Source organism: Lolium perenne, chromosome 1 (assembly GCF_019359855.2).
Source record: "Lolium perenne isolate Kyuss_39 chromosome 1, Kyuss_2.0, whole genome shotgun sequence".
Lineage (NCBI taxonomy): Eukaryota > Viridiplantae > Streptophyta > Magnoliopsida > Poales > Poaceae > Lolium > Lolium perenne.
In genome coordinates this window covers 193897021-193913423 of record NC_067244.2, presented here as the reverse complement: position 1 = coordinate 193913423, position 16403 = coordinate 193897021, and positions in this window count along the sequence as shown.

Sequence of the window (16403 nt, the reverse complement as noted above, 5' to 3'; positions counted from 1 at the left end):
TCGCCCTCCAGAAACACGCTGCGGTACCCCTGCAGTACCTGGAGCGGTAGTACTGCTCACGAGCGGTAGTACCGCTCACGGTACCGCTTGAGGTACCGTAACGCGTTACGGTCGTACCGCTCCGGTACCGCCCTGGTACCGCTCTGGATCCAGTAAGGTCTGGACCCTATTGCGGTACCTCGAGCGGTACCGCGGGCGGTAGTACCGCTTTGTGTCCTTTGACCAGATCTGGATCGAATTTGAACTCAGAGCGGTAGTACCGCTTACCCCAAAGCGGTAGTACCGCTTAGGCCAAATCTGGACATAACGGTTGGATTTGGAGGAGCCTATTTAAGGGCCCCTTCTTTCCCAACACGATTTTATCTCTTCCCCTTCTCTCTCCTCCATTGTTGCTGAGCTTAATCCTTGTGGATCTCCTTCCCCCTCCAACCAATCTTGCCCAAACTTTGAGGATAGGTGGAGGAGACCCCGATCTATAGTTCTACCAAGAAAGATTTCACAAATACTAGCTATTCCTTAGTGGATCTTGGTGGTAGGGTTCGTTTGGTGGATCTTGGAGAAGAGTTCCTTTGGTGGAGCATTGGTAGGGTTCCTTTGGTGGATCTTGGAGAAGTGTTCCTTTGGTGGATCATTGGAAGAGTTCCTATGGTGGAGCATTGGTGATGGGTTCCTATGGTGGAGCATTGGAGATGTGCAGCTATGGAGTCTAGCTTGGTGATGTACTAGATCCATAGGGTGTTGGGAGCATCCTTGTGTGTGTGGAGTTCGCCCCAACCTTGTGAAGGAATCACCGCCTCGACCGGTGCCTTAGTGGAAGAGGGAGAGCACCTCCGTGGAGCTCTCTCGAGGAAGAGGGTGAGGCCTTCCTTCGTGGTGTGGCCGCCTAGTCTCTTGTGTGAGACTAGCACCTCCTCAACGCAGACGTACTTCCTTTAGTGGAAGGAACTACGGGAAACAAACCTCGACTCGCCTCGCGCCCCCCCCCCCCCCCCGGTTGTCTCGCTCCTTACTCTCGCTATCTTGTTGATTACTTTACTTGTTGCACATGTTCTAGCATCATTGTAGGATCACCCCATTGCTAAAAGTCACACCTTTACCTTCCGTTGCATAAAACTTGAAAAAGACTAAAACTTGCCGTAGCGCCATTCACCCCCCCTCTTGTTCGCTACGATCCATTCAAGTGGTATCAGAGCAAGGTTTTCTTGCTCGGGCTTTACCGCCTAAGAAATGGCCGAACAAGAGGCGGACAAGAATGGGTCACCTTCCCTTGTACCACCCGCTCCATCATCGCCCATCGATTCCACGACGGCTACGTTGGATGACCTCAAGAAATTGGAGTCATCCATCGTTGCCCAAATGAAGGCGATGATGATGGAGTTGGTGGTACAAAAACCAAACCCTCCACCAAAAGCAAGTGCCGAGGATCCTCCACCAGAAGCTAACACCCTTCCTCTTGTTGATTTTGTCGCGGAAGCGACAAAAGATACACAAAAGGAAGGGCTTGGGGATACCGTCACTTCAACAAAAGGGAAGGATGATGACACACCGGTTGAGGAACGTCAAGGGAGTTATCATGCAGTGCCACCACCAAATGATTACACCATCAACGTTTCGATACCGATGCCGCATATCTTGTCGCATGGTTCACCACCGTTACTCGAGTCAAACAACTTTGAGAATTGGCAATTCTTAATGCGTTCACATGTGCGTAGCGCTTCTACCGAGCTTTGGCGTATCATTGAGGAGGGCTATTCACCACGAGATCCCAAGAAGATGACAAGAAGAGATGTGGTGGATGACCAACTCAACGCCACCGCCATCAACATGATTCATATGGCCATCTCCCCCAAGGACCACGCTCATATCCGCTCGCTCAAGACCGCCAAGGAAGCATGGGACAAACTTGAGAAGCTCTTCCTCGGCAATGCAAGCATCCAAAGCTCTCGGTTTGATGAAGTGAACAACATGGCCTATAATTTCGTCATGATTGAAGGAGAGACCCCCGAAGAGATGTATCGGCGCCTCATCGCTCTTGCCGTACAAATGCAAGATCTTGGAGCAACGTTCGTGGATGACCATTGGATCAAGCGCAAGATCTACAACGCTCTCCTCCCTTATGAGGAAGTGAAGTTGACGGCCATCCGCCAAAACGCCTCCTTCCGTGCTATGACATCCGATGAAGTCCTTAGCGAAGTCGTCGCTTTGGACATCTCCAAGAAGAATGCGGAGGATCTTGTTGCTCGCGCCCACAACTCCCGCAAGCCCAACCTTGCATTGAAGATGAAGGTGCATGAAGCTAGTGAAAGTGATGAGGATCCCGTTGAGTGGGGCTCGGATGATCTCAAGCTCAACTATCATGAGCACATGGCTCTCGCCGCCAAGAAGTTTTGGGATGGAAACATGTCCCGAAACACAAGATCAAGAAGATCACGTGATTCTCCAAGAAGACCCTCCAAGAGCCCAAGAGAAGGGACAAGGGGAAGAACATGCTACAATTGCGGTGACAAGAATCATTTTGTCGCGGATTGTATGTTCGAGAGAAGAGAAGATCATGGTGGAAAGCTTATCCCAAAGGATATGTACAAGCCACTCTCCAAAGGATTCTCCAAGTTCTCCCCAAGGTCCGATGACGACAAGGTCTCCTCCAACAAGAAGCCTAGAGCCTTCATCATCCGTGAAGAGTACACCTCCGATGAAGATGGGGAGCATGAGGACAAGCGCTCCAACAAGGAAGGAGAGGGAGTGGCCGCCATCGCCATTTCCACTCCCACTACCTCCCTCTTCGACTCTCCAAATGAGAACCTCGTCACCAACAATGCACGGTGCCTCATGGCAAAGGTATCCACGGAGGTAAAATCCCCTTCCAAACCATCATCTTCGACTAATGCTTCATATATTGATGATGCCACTAGTCTCACCCTTAAACGTGAGATTATGGGTTTGGATTCCTTGGATTCTTTTCTCACTAACATGAAGGGGGACACCAAGATTCATGTTGGGGCTCTCTTAGCCCAACTTGGTGCGGCACAAGACCTTATCGAGAAGAGGGAGAAGTTGGAAAGGGAAACGGCCTTTGAGCTTGCCAATCTCAAGGAGGAGCTTGATGATGAAAGGAATCTTCGCATGTCTCTTGAAGCTAGTGTCATTGTGCTTAAAGACAAGAATGAAGCTATTGTTTCACGTCTCACCAAGGATCGAGACCATGCTCTTGAGTTGGTTGGTGACCTCAAGAAGAAGATGCTCTCACTCAAAGAAGCCAACAAAGCAAAAGACGATGAAGACCCCGATTCTTCCCATGATGAGCTTGTGGATCAAGTTAATTCCTTGAGGAGGCACAATGCTCTCCTCTTGGAAGTCAATGCTCTTCAAGAAGAAGCCTTGGATGAGTACTACCGCTTGTTCAAAGAGAAGACCTCATGTTGCAACCATGAAGAATAAATTGCCGCTCTTGAGATCACCAAGGCCAAGCTATTGAGTTTGAGTAGCAAGCAAGAAGAGTCGTTGGTGGAGTGTCTCCGCATGAGCAAGGAGAAGGATACGTGTTGTGATCATGAGGAGCAAATAGCCGCCTTGAAGAGAAGGGAAGCCAAGCTCATGGAGATCAACTCCATGCAAGAAGAAACATTGAAGGAGTACTTTCCTTTGAGCAAGGACCGTGCATGTTGCACTCATGAGAGCGACATTGCCAAGATGGAAAATGACAAGCGCTTGCTCATGAAGTTGAACACTCTCCAAGAAGAAGCTTTGATGGAACACTTCCGGGTGAACAAGGCAAAGGAGGTCCAAGTGTTTGATATTTGCCATCCACACCCGGAGCATGAAGATGAAGTCAATCGCTTGAAGGCCAAGGTGGAGAGACTCCAAGTTCAAGCCAAGTACTTGGAAGGAATTATTGAAGCCAAAGATGGAGCCAAAGAGGGCTCGTGCAATGAAGGAGGAGTGGCTACCAAGCCAAACAGAAAGAGGAAGAGGAGGACCAAGAAGAAGATGGACAAGAAGAACATGGAGACCAACCGTGAAGGGAGCAATGCTAGCTCAAGAAGGGATGGAGTATCCAACTCCGCCTCGACGGGTTTCGCCGGCTCTAACAACCCTTCTCATGTTCTTTTTGTTGATTACTATGGACATATTCGTGCTCGCTTTATTGGTCCTCAAAAGGACAATGTTGCTTGGACTATTTGGGTCCCAAACCCCTTGTTACTAACATGCTAGGACCCATTGAAAAATGGGTACCTAAATCCAAGACTTGATTCCTTGTAGGACTATGCTTCCGGTGGCGCTAAATGGGTGGTTGATAGTGGAGCCACAAGTCATATGACCGGAAGCAAGGATATTGTTGTCGACCTCGTGCCTTCTCTCTCTACCGTTTCATATGGCGACAACACGTGCTCTAAGGTATTGGGTCTTGGCAAGGTGGTGGTAACACCCGACATCTCACTTGTGAATGTCCTCCTTGTCGAGACCCTTGGTTACAACTTACTCTCCGTTCATCAAATTGCTCGTATGGGACTATGCACATTCTTTGATGAACATATGGTGGTCCTCTTGTGGAGCAAGACACTCAATGTAGCTTTTGTTGGATATGTAGAGAACGGTTTGTATGTTGTCGATTTCTCCGGAAAGACAACATCTTCCGCTCTTTGCTTATTCGCCAAAGGTGACAAGGGTTGGTTATGGCATCGCCGACTAGCCCATGTCAACATGAGGACTTTGCAAAGTCTCCACAAGGGTGGCCACATTCTCGAACTAAAAGAAGATGTCTCTTTTTGCAAGGATCGTGTTTGTAGGGCTTGCGTACAAGGAAAAATGCATGGAGATCCTCACAAGGCCAAGACTATCATCTCTACCACAAGATGCTTGGAGCTCCTACATGTTGATTTCTTTGGTCCACCTTATCATGAAAGTCTTGGAGGAAAGAAGTATTGCCTCGTCATCGTTGATGACTATTCACGCTATTGTTGGGTATTCTTCTTCAAGTACAGGAGTGAGACTCAACGGACCATGATGGAGTTTGCCAACCAAGTTCAACGCAAGTACGACAACAAGATTCTCGCAATATATAAGGAGCGACAATGGAACGGAGATCAAGAACTACACATTGGATGACTTCCTCGGCGAGGAAGGAATCGAACACCAATACTCCACGCCATATACTCCCCAACAAAATGGGGTCGCCGAAAGGAAGAATCGAACCTTGATCGAAGCCGCTCGAACCATGATGATGGAATACAAGTCCAACTACAATTTTTGGGCGGAAGCTATCTCTACCGCTTGCCATGCTACTAATCGCCTCTACCTTCGCAAAGGTCTTGAGAAGACACCATATGAGATCCTCACCGGCAACAAGCCTAATGTGTCATACTTCAAGGTCTTCGGATGCAAATGCTACATACTTGTCAAGGACACGCGCCTATCCAAGTTTGATTCAAGAGCTCAAGAAGGAATTTTCGTTGGCTATGCTATGGATTCTCACGGCTATAGAGTCTTCAACAAGTCAAGTGGACGTGTTGTAGAATCTTGTGATGTGACGTTCGATGAAGATGATAGATCTTTGGAGGAGCGAAGTGCTTCTTGTGAGAAAGGAGATGCAATTCCCCCGGATACCATAGGAAGGATAGGTGTTGGCATTCGCCTACCTCAAACGCTACCTTCTATGAGTACCGGGGAAGGACCAAGTTCCACCCAAGTGGAGCCATCTACACCACAAGGCCAAGCTTCTTTCGTTGATCTAACAAATGCAAGTCAACCTCTACAACAACCTCAAGTTCAACCTCAACCTCAAGATCAACCTCGACATCTACAACAACAATCAAGTCCAAGTTCACCTCAACAAGCTCAAGAACAACATACACCGCAAGCTCGTCTACCTCAACACCCAACATCAAGTGACCAAGGTCAAGCTTCAAGTTCTTCTCCGAGTGGTTCGGGGAGAGTCTTCATGGACAATAATACTCCCTATCACTACAAGAAAAGTTGCCATGGCCGACGAAGTTGAAGTCGCACCGTGGTTGCTGGTGTACCATGGCCGACGATTTTGGGTCTGTCCGTTGTGCATGTCAAAACGTTTTTTTTCTCGTTTTTGAGGACACCTAGCCCGACGAAACCGGCCAAAACGTTGCGTATGGTGGCCCGGGACGTGGTGCATCTCGAATTCTCGGGTTCGCCGGCCGAGTCAACGCAAATCCGCACCGCCGAGGGATGTAGGGCCCAGATGGCAGCCTCTCTGGCATTGTTTTTTTTCTCGATCGCGCCATCTCGTTCAACGCTCTCCGATCGAGCCGTTTACGATGCAGGATCATGGGTCCCGCATGTCATCCTCTATGAACCAAAATTCTTTCTATTCTTGGATTTTTTTTGACACCCTGATTTCTGGCTACTTCCTTTTTCTTTTGATCCCTTGCCGCCTTGGAAACGTTGACACCGCTGCTGCTAATTGGGACCCGCATGTCATCCTCTATGAGCAATCAACTTTCTTTTCTTGGAGTTTTTTTTGGCACCTCAAATTTGGTCACTTGCCTTTTTCTTTCGATCCCCTGCCGCCTCTCAAACGGTGATACATTCTTGCTAAATGGGACCCGCATGTCATCCTCTATGTACTATAAAACTTTCTTTTCTTCGATTTTTTTTGGCACCTCATATTTGGTCACTTACCTTTTTCTTTCGATCCCCTGCCGCCTCTCAAACGGTGAGACCGCTGCTGCTAAATGGGACCTGCATGTCATCCTCTATGTACTATAAAACTTTCTTTTCTTGGATTTTTTTGGCACCTCATATTTGGTCACTTTCCTTTTTCTTTCGATCCTGTGCAGCCTCTCAAACGGTGATACTGCTGCTACTAAATGGGACCCGCATGTCATCCTCTATGTACAATCAAGTTTCTTTTCTTGAATTATTTTTGGCTCCTGATATTTGGTCACTTGCATTTTTCTTTCGATCTCATGCCACGTTGAGGACCCTGCAGGCTCATGGGACCCGCATGTCATCCTCTATGTACAATAAAATTTCTTTTCTTGGATTCTTTTTGGCTCCTGATATTTGGTCACTTGCCTTTTTCTTTCTTTCCCGTGCAGCCTCTCAAACGGTGATACCGCTGCTGCTAAATGTGACCCGCATGTCATCCTCTATGTACACTCAAGTTTCTTTTCTTGAATTATTTTTGGCTCCTGATATTTGGTCACTTGCATTTTTCTTTCGATCTCATGCCACGTTTGAAACGTTGAGGAACCTGCTGGCTCATGGGACCCGCATGTCATCCTCTATGTGCTATAAAAGTTTATTTTCTTGGGTTTTTTTTCACCCTCTGATTTTTGGCTATTTCCTTTTCCTTTTGATCCCCTGCAGCCTTGGAAACGTTGATTAAGCTGCTGACTCATGGGACCCGCATGTCATCCTCTATGTACAATCAACTTTCTTTTTATTTTGATCTCAAGCCGCATTTGAAACGTTGAGACCGCTGCTGCTAATTAGGACCCGCATGTCATCCTCTATGTACAATAAAGTTTTTTTTCTTGGATTATCTTTGGCTCCTGATATTTTGTCACTTTCCTTTTTCTTTCGATCTCATGCCGCCTTTGAAACGTTGAGTAAGCTGCTGGCTCATGGGTCCCGCATGTCATCCTCTACGAACAATAAAAGTTTCCTTTCTTGGAGTTATTTTTGACCCCTAATTTCTGGCTATTTGCCTTTTTGTTTTGATCTCCTGCCCCCTTTGAAACGATGAGGACGCTGTTGGCAGGTCGGTCCCATATGTCATCCTCTGTGAACAATAAAAGTTTCCTTTGATGGATTTATTTTGAACCCCTAATTAATTTCGGGATATTTCCTTTTTTTTCCTTTGATCCCCTACCGCCTTGGAATCGTTGAGGATGCTGCTGCCTCATGGGTCCCGCATGTCATCCTCTCAGAGCGGCAAATGTTTTTTTTCTTGGATTTTGTTTACCAAATGATTTTTGGCTAATTTTTCTTTCGATCTCCTACCGCCTTTAAAACGTTGAGGACGCTGCTGGCTCACGGGTCCCACATGTCAGCCTCTATGAACAATAAACGGCCGAGGATCTTTCTTGCCTCATGGGTCCCGCATGTCATCCTCTTAGAACGAAAATGTTTCTTTTCTTGGATTTTGTACCAACATATTTTTGGTTTATTTTTTCTTTCCATCCCCCGCCGCCTTTAAAACGTTGACGACGCCGTCGGCTCTTGGGTCACCGATGTCAGCCTCCCCGTACAAGAAACATATGATATCTTGATTATTTTGCAGACAATAAACAGTGTATTGCGCTCTGAGCTATTTCAAACGGAAAATTAAATCTTTATTTTTACATGAACAAACTTATATGTTGAATCTCCTTGTTTTTTTGTCTTTGCGAAGCATAGGACTTTCCTGTTTTTTTTTTAAATTCGGAACTTTCCTGTTTTGGAGTGGGCTGAAATTGTACGAGTCAAAAGGCCAAGCAGGATAGTTCGAAGGCCCAGATGTCCAGATGCAGCCCAATTGAAATCTTTCTTCTTGGATTTTTTTCACCCCCTGATTTCTGGCTACTTCATTTTTCTTTTGGTTCTGTGCCGCCTTGGAAACATTGAGACCGTCGCCGCAAAATGGGACCCGCATGTCATCCTCTACGTACAATAAAATTTCTTTTCTTGGATTTTTTGGCTCCTGATATTTGGTCACTTGCCTTTTTCTTTCGATCCCGTGCAGCCTCTCAAACGGTGATACCGCTGCTGCTAAATGGGACCCGCATGTCATCCTCTATGTACAATCAAGTTTCTTTTCTTGAATTATTTTTGGCTCCTGATATTTGGTCACTTGCCTTTTTCTTTTGATCTCATGCCACGTTTGAAACGTTGAGGAACCTGCAGGATCATGGGACCCGCATGTCATCCTCTATGTACTATAAAACTTTCTTTTCTTGAATTATTTTTGGCTCCTCATATTTGGTCACTTGCCTTTTTCTTTCGATCTCATGCCACGTTTGAAACGTTGAGGAACCTGCTGGCTCATGGGACCCGCATGTCATCCTCTATGTACTATAAAAGTTCATTTTCTTTGTTTTTTTTCACCCTCTGATTTTTGGCTATTTCCTTTTTCTTTTGATCCCCTGCCTCCTTGGAAACGTTGAGTGAGCTGCTAGCTCATGGGACCCGCATGTCATCCTCTATGTCCATCAACTTTATTTTCTTAGATTTTTTTGACCCCCTAATTTCTGGCTACTTTCTTTTTCTTTTGATCTCAAGCCGCATTTGAAACGTTGGGACCGCTGCTGCAAAATGGGACCTGTCGTGGATGTAACCACGGCAGATGCTACAGGGGGTAGCACTTTATTGATGCGAGGGGAAGGGAACATTGCCATCTACGGGTCGAGGTGCAAGAGACGCAAGGGTTTTACCCAGGTTCAGCCCCTCCGGAGAGTAAAAGGCCTACGTCCTGCTAGATCTTTATTGCTCAGTGGAGAATTACAATGGGGGGAGATTGGATCTCGAGTAGGGTGTCCTCTAGGGTTTAAGCTCGGGGGTTTATATAAGCACCCCCGGCCTAGGGTTACATGGAGATAACTCCGAATCATATCAGTTGCTACTAATCCGGGATCCGCTATCCCTCTCGCAAGTAATCTTCTTGTCCAGCCGTGTGGACCTCCTCCTTGGGATCACGGCCTGGGCCGCTTAGGGCCCGGCCGCTTAGGCGATCGGCGATCCACCCAAGCCTCTATCTTCATGGCGGCCCCGGGGTGGCGACCCACCCCCTATGGGCATATCCCCATCAGTAGTCCCCAAGCGCGGTGGTGAAGAAGCGCGGATCTGGAACAAGTCTTGGAGAGGCGCGGTGATGGATCAAGATGAGTCGCCGCCGGGCTTCCAAAGATAAAGTCGCGGGTGCGGTGGCAGTCTCAGTCGCCATAATTTGATCGATCGATCGGCGTGTGACAGTCGGCTCTAGCCAGTCGCCGTTTGCCAGTCGACGCGTAGTCACCATAGAGACACGTGGAGAGGCCAACGGCTAGATTTCACGTTGACCGAGGCGCACACCGTCTGCATGTTGTTGACCGTTGGGCTCGACGTGACCGCTAACGGCTAGTTTAACGGCTATTCAGCCGGTGACGGCGCAGATCTCGACCGTTGATTGCGGGGCGGCGATTCCGGGACAATTCAACGAACAGATCTCATCCTCAATCTGAGCGAGTGCGGGCGGTATAAAGGGTCGCCCCTAGGATTAGGGTTCAACACTCCTCCGCATTCATCCCCCATCTTCTCTTCATCTCATCTTCATTCCACACTCCACACGCATCCATGGCGGCGAAGGGTTGGGGCAAGTCGAAGGTCACGCGGGAGTCTCTCCTCCCGTACGTCGCCTCCGGAGTCATCCCGGAGTTCAACCAGAGCGATGGCGGGTTCCGCCGGCGAACGAGACGGAGCCCCTCCCACGGCCCGGGAGTTCGTGATCTTCATGAGCTTCCTCGATCGCGGGTTCGCTCTCCCCACCTCCGATTTCCTCCGGCGATTGCTGGCCTTCTACAGCATCAAGGTTTCCGACCTCGGGCCGCACGGCGTCCAGCAGATTTCTCTGTTCGTGGCGGTGCGAATGCTACTGGGCTGTCCGCCCTACTTCCCGCTGTGGGTGTCCATCTTCCACGGGCGGGCGAGTCGGGCCAGCAAGAACAGCGAAGCACTCATCCCGAACGGGGGGATCACCTTCCGGGTGAAGTCCGGGGAAAGCTTCATCGACATGGCGCTCCCCAAGAAGGCGCGATCGGCTGTGGCGTCGTTTCTGGTTCTACGCCAAGGAGTACACTCCCCGGGCGAGGTATGCATTCCCCAATACAGTCCCGAGCCGAGCGTCCCGCGGCGCCTCAATGTCCGGTCGCTGCCGCGCGAGCAGGAGAAGGTGGTGAAGGATATGCGCCAAGCGATCCGAGCGCTAAAAGATGACGGCTTTCGACGGCGGTCGACATGTACAACTGTTGGCTTGGCCGGCGGCTGATCCCCCTGCGGTGCCGAGCTCACCCCATGTGGGAGTACCGGGGACAGAACGACCGCACCCGGTCGACGGCGACCGAGTGGGACGAGGGCGAGTACCGGAAGGCGCTCGCTAAGATCACCACTGCCACCTTTACTTCCTTCGAGGACGGCTTGCAGCCCTACACCGAAGACACCCCAGCGCCTCGGGTAATGCTTCGCATGGCGACTTCGCACGGCTTAGCCGCGCTTCTTCCTTTCGACTTGTTCCTTTGATTCGATTGCAGCGTTGGCGAGAAGATCGCGGACCACCTCCCTCCTCTCGCCGGAAAGGAACCACCGGAGATGACCGAAGGCGAGGAGGAAGAGGTCGACGAGGAGGAGGAGCGCACCGAGTCGGACTCGGAGGCGCGGGACTTCATCGGACTCCCGCGCGGGTCGAAGAGGGGTGCCGAGTCCTCGTCCCGAGGCGCGGCCGAAGAGGAGGCGACCTCCCGTCCGGAGGACAAGGCGGAGCCCTCCAAGGAAGGGGCCGAGCCGCTATCGAAGCGGCCCAGCGCCCCACTCTCTGGAAGGGTCCATGAGGCTTCGGCGTCCCTTGAAGGACGCGATCGATGCGGGAGCTCGGGCCGGTCCGGGCGTAAAGCGATTCCCACGGTGAAGTAAGTATTTCTTGTCGAATTTATCCTTCCTGCGGCGGGTGAGTGTCGACTCACCTCGCCTCTCTGTAGGTCCAAGAAGAAGACCTTGGCGAAGCCGCCCGCGGCCGGGGTGGCGGCCACGAGGGCGGCCGAGGCAAAGAAGAAAGCCGCGGAGAGGAAGGCGGCGCCGTCCGACCTTGGGGGTGCGGGGTCGGCTCCAGAAGAGCCCGCCGCCGGGAGTCAAGCGGAGAAGGAGAGCACTAGCCACGTCGAGCCCACCGCCAACGTTTTTCCTCTACCCAGCATGGCTCGCGGGGGCATGGCGAGTGCGGCGACGGGTCCGGACGTTGCTCCGCCTGTGGTGGAAGAGGAGTCGACTGACATTGGATCGACCGAGGGCGAAGGCACCCGAAGTTGAAGAGGACATCGTCGAGGAGGACGGCCTGTCGGAGCCATCGAAAGAGCGCCGGTCCAAGGCCGCCGGGGACCGCGCCCCGCCCGGTGACACCGACACGCGGACGGGCGAGGTTCCGTCGGCGAGGCGGTGATGCGAGCGGACGGGGCGACCGAGTCGCGTCATCCGCCGCCGTCTTCATTGACCTTCACCGAGCTCCACACGGCGCTTGGCGAGGCGCATGTGGTAAGTGTCGCTGAACACGTGGCCTAGTCACCCCCAGTCCCCGAGGGTCGACTTGGTCTGAAAGGGCGAGTCGAGTCTCTATTGCTTTTTGTTTGTTGACCTTGGCATTTTTGTTTGGTTTCCGTAGGCGGAGATTAAGCGGCTGACCGCGCTTGTGGAGGAGGCGGCGCAGAAGAACCGGAAGCTGATTGCCCTGGGCAGTAAGTCATGCCCACTCGCCGTCCTCAGTCAGTGTCACTGGCCCGGGCGTTCGTTCTCACCGTTTCCTTTTCTTGTAGCGAGGCGCAGTAAAGGCTCTTGCCGAGGCTCGGGAAGGGTTCGTCAAGGAGTCCTTCTACCGTGAAGCCGAGTTCCGGGCGCAGCAGGCCGAAGAGGCCCGGAAAAGGGCGAAAGCGGAGGTGGCGGAATTGACGAAGGTCCTGGAGCAGAAGGGCCGGGAGCTGGAGGACGTCATCACCGAATACAAGGTGAAGCCGGAGGCCGCGGCCCGATGCGCGGGACTCTGCTCGTGGGGCTGCGGCGGCTCTGCGGGAGGGGGTGGCGGCCGTGAAGCAGCAGCACGCCAAAGAACTTGCTGCGGAGAAGGAGGCGTCCGAGGGCATCGTCTGGCGGTGCAGGCCGAGAAGACCAACTTCGAGGCTTTCGTCGAGGAGATGTCGCGGCAGATTCTTGGTAAGTTCTTGTTGTCGCACTTCTTGTTTTATTTGCCGGGGGTTTGAGTATCTGAACACGGCGAGTCGGCCTCGGGGGTCAGTCCCCGAGCGTGGCGAGTTGGCCTCGGGGGCCGGTCCCTGAGCGTGGCGAGTCGGCGTTGAAGGGGAAGTTCTCATTTTTCCCTTTTCCTTGTGTTGTTGACTGCAGGTACGTGCGACTTCGTGGAGACGGCGACTCCACGGGAATGCCTGTCGACCGCGACCGCGCGTATCATCGCCCGCTGCGCGGGGAGATACTTGCCGCGCTCCAGCACTCGAGCCCGCGGGAGGTGATTCCGCGGGACACGCCATCCGTCTTCAAGGCCGTGTCCAACATTCCGGCTGTTGTTGACTGGCTTCGTCGCTCTTCCTGCCGCGTTGGCATTACCATGGCTCTGAGCATGGTGCTGGCGCATTACTCTGAAGGGTTCGACGTGGAGGAGGTCACCGCTGGCTTCCCCTCGGAGACTGGGGAGTTCGATGTTGCCGAAGTGCTGCGGCTGATGGATGCGGTGCGCCCCTTCGCCGACCGAGTACTGGCGACCGCGGACTTGGAGACTCATATCCCCAGCCAAGCGGCTCCTGGTGACGCGGAGAAGGAGCCGGGCCCGGTGGACTACCCCGCGGAGCGCCTCTTCCATGCTGCTGCTGCCGCCGGCTCGCTGTCTACATATCCGGTCGTGGTGTACACGCCGAAATTTCGTCACGGCGATGACGGCGTCGAGCCTGTCGTAGAGGGGCTCCGGGTCGTCCTCGTAGTTTCTGAGTACTGTGTAAGAAGTAGCTAGATTTCCCGAGCGGGTGTTAGTTGTAAATAGAATGATGACTTTTGCTTAAATGTGATTCGGTGGTTGCTTTTGCATTATTTGAGACGGCGATGCATTGGAGTTGGTTCCGACTATCCATGGCCTTCAGGTCAGTCGCCTTGCGACCCCAATGAAGGCTATCGACTTGACTGTTTTCCTTTTCGAGCTGGGCGTCCCCGATCGCGATACGTAGTCATTATAGTACGAATAGCAGCCTCATGGGTGGAGTAGTGGTGTGGTGTAGTTTGCGCTGTTCGGATGTAGCGCGCCACTCGTCGTGGCTCGGTGAGCCAGTCGCTAGGCGACTCCAAAGGGGATCGTTGCGGGCGTATTTTCCTTGGCGAGCCGCGGGTCCGTTTTGCGGGGTCCCTAGTCGAAGTACTTAGCCACGCAATTCGCCAACCTAAGGTAGAGGAGGGCATTGGTGTGCTTTATAACGTAGCACAAGGCGGTCGCCGAGGCCCGTGGGGCTGGCCGAGCGTGCGGCCCTGCTGTGGGTTCCGATCGCCGTTTTCACCCGATGGCGTGAGAGATGGTGGGTGACCGGGCCGGGTGTCGCCCCTCGGACACGCCGCCCTCCCGTGTGACCCCGGCTACTGGGCCGTTCGTGGACTTCTCGCTGCCCGCAGCGGCGACCGGAGGTCTCTCAGTTCCTAGTCGCTTGTCGCGGCGACTAAGCCGGTATGTCCCGGGATGAGAGATGACGATATTTGGCGGGTGAAGGAGAGGTAGTCGGAGCTTGAGATCAAAAAATGGTCGGCGATTTTTATTACCCTCTGAATTTTCGGATTACATTTTTCCCTTAGGTATAGAACCGCCGGAGGAGGTTGATGTTCCAGGGCGCTCCACCTCTTTAGTGAGCGGCTCGCCTTTGTCGTCCTTGCGGACGTCGATGAGTTAGTAGGAGTCGTTGCCGAGTGCGCGGCTGACGGCGAATGGTCCTTCCTGTGGCGGGGACAGCTTGTGCATCCCTTTCTTGTCCTGGATTAGCCGGATTAACAGATCGCCGACTTGGAAGGAGCGACTCCGAACGCGGCGACCGTGGTAGCGACGGAGGTCCTGCTGGTAAATGGCGGTTCGGAGAGTGCGAGGTCTCTGGCCTCGTCGAGGAGATCGATGTCATCTTGGCGAGCTCGCTCGTTGTCTTCTTCGGCGTAATTGGCGACCCGAGGTGAGTCGTAGGCGATGTCCGTGGGCATGACGGCTTCGGCGCCATATACCAGGAAGAAAGGCGTGAAGCCGGTTGACCTGTTAGGCGTTGTGCGGATGCCCCATAGTGCGAAGAGAGCTCCTCTGCCGAGCAGCCGGCTGCGCGCTCTAGGGGCACGACCGGGCGTGGTTTGAGTCCGTGCGGGATGCTCGGTTTGCCCTTTCGCTTGGCCGTTCGACTCGGGGTGGGCGGCGAGGCGAGATCGAGTCGGATGCCCTTTTCTTCGCAAAAGTCAGCCATCTCCCCTTTGGCGAAGTTGGTGCCGTTGTCGGTTATGATACTGTGAGGGTAGCCGTACCGATAGATGAGCTCGCGTAGGAACTTTGTGGCCGTCTTCCCGTCGCACTTCTTTATGGGCTTTGCTTCTACCCATTTGGTGAACTTGTCCACCGCTACCAGGAGGTGAGTATATCCGCCGGGGGCCGTTTTGAATTTTCCCACCATGTCCATGCCCCATACGGCGAAGGGCCAGGTGAGGGGGATGGTCTTCAATGCCGATCCTGGCATGTGCGACTGGCTTGCATGCTTTTGGCACCCGGCGCATGAACGGACAAGGGCGATTGCGTCTTCGTGGGCTGTTGGCCAGTAGAAGCCGTGACGAAAGGCCTTGGCGACGATTGACCGCGCGCCTGCGTGGTGGCCGCAGTCCCCTGCGTGGATGTCGCGCAGAATGTTGCGCCCTTCCGCCGTGGTGACGCATCGTTGGAACACTCCCGAGACAACTGCGCTTGTATAGCTCATTGTTGATGATGGTGAAGGACTTGCATCTGCGCACGATGGCGCGTGCTTTGGTTTCATCCATCGGCGGTGCCTGGCTCTCGAGGTAGCTTATGTATGGCTCGGTCCAATCGGTCTTTGTCGACGGCGAGTGCGACTAAGGCGGAGTCGGGAGCAGGTGGCTCGGCAATGTCCAGCTCGCGCGGTGCGCGCACCGAGGGGTGGCTGAGGATGTCCAGGACGACGCCCGGAGGAGGTTGAAGTCGCTTGGACCCGATTCTGGCTAGCGCGTCGGCTTCTTCGTTCTTGCGCTGTCAACCCACTCGACGACGTGACCGGCGAAGCTAGCGCCGGCTTGGTCGACGGCGCGTTTGTATGCGATCATGTTGGCGTACGTGGCGTCGCAGTGCCGGAAGTTTGGCTGGCGACTAGGTCGGAATCGCCGAGGCAGCGCAGCCGTGTTGCGCCCATCTCTTTTGCGACTCGCATGCCGTGCAGGAGCGCCTCGTACTCGGCCATGTTGTTGGTGCATGGCTCGAATCTGAGTTGCAGGACGTACTTCACTGTGTCGCCCTTTGGTGATGTGAGGACGACTCCCGCGCCTGCTCCTTCGAGGTTTTTAGAACCGTCGAAGTGCAACGTCCAATGTTTGAGGTCCGCGGGGGAGCTTGGCTGCTGGGCCTCTTCCCAGTCGGCGAGGAAGTCGGCGAGTGCTTGAGATTTGATGGCGTGGCGTGACTCGTAGGT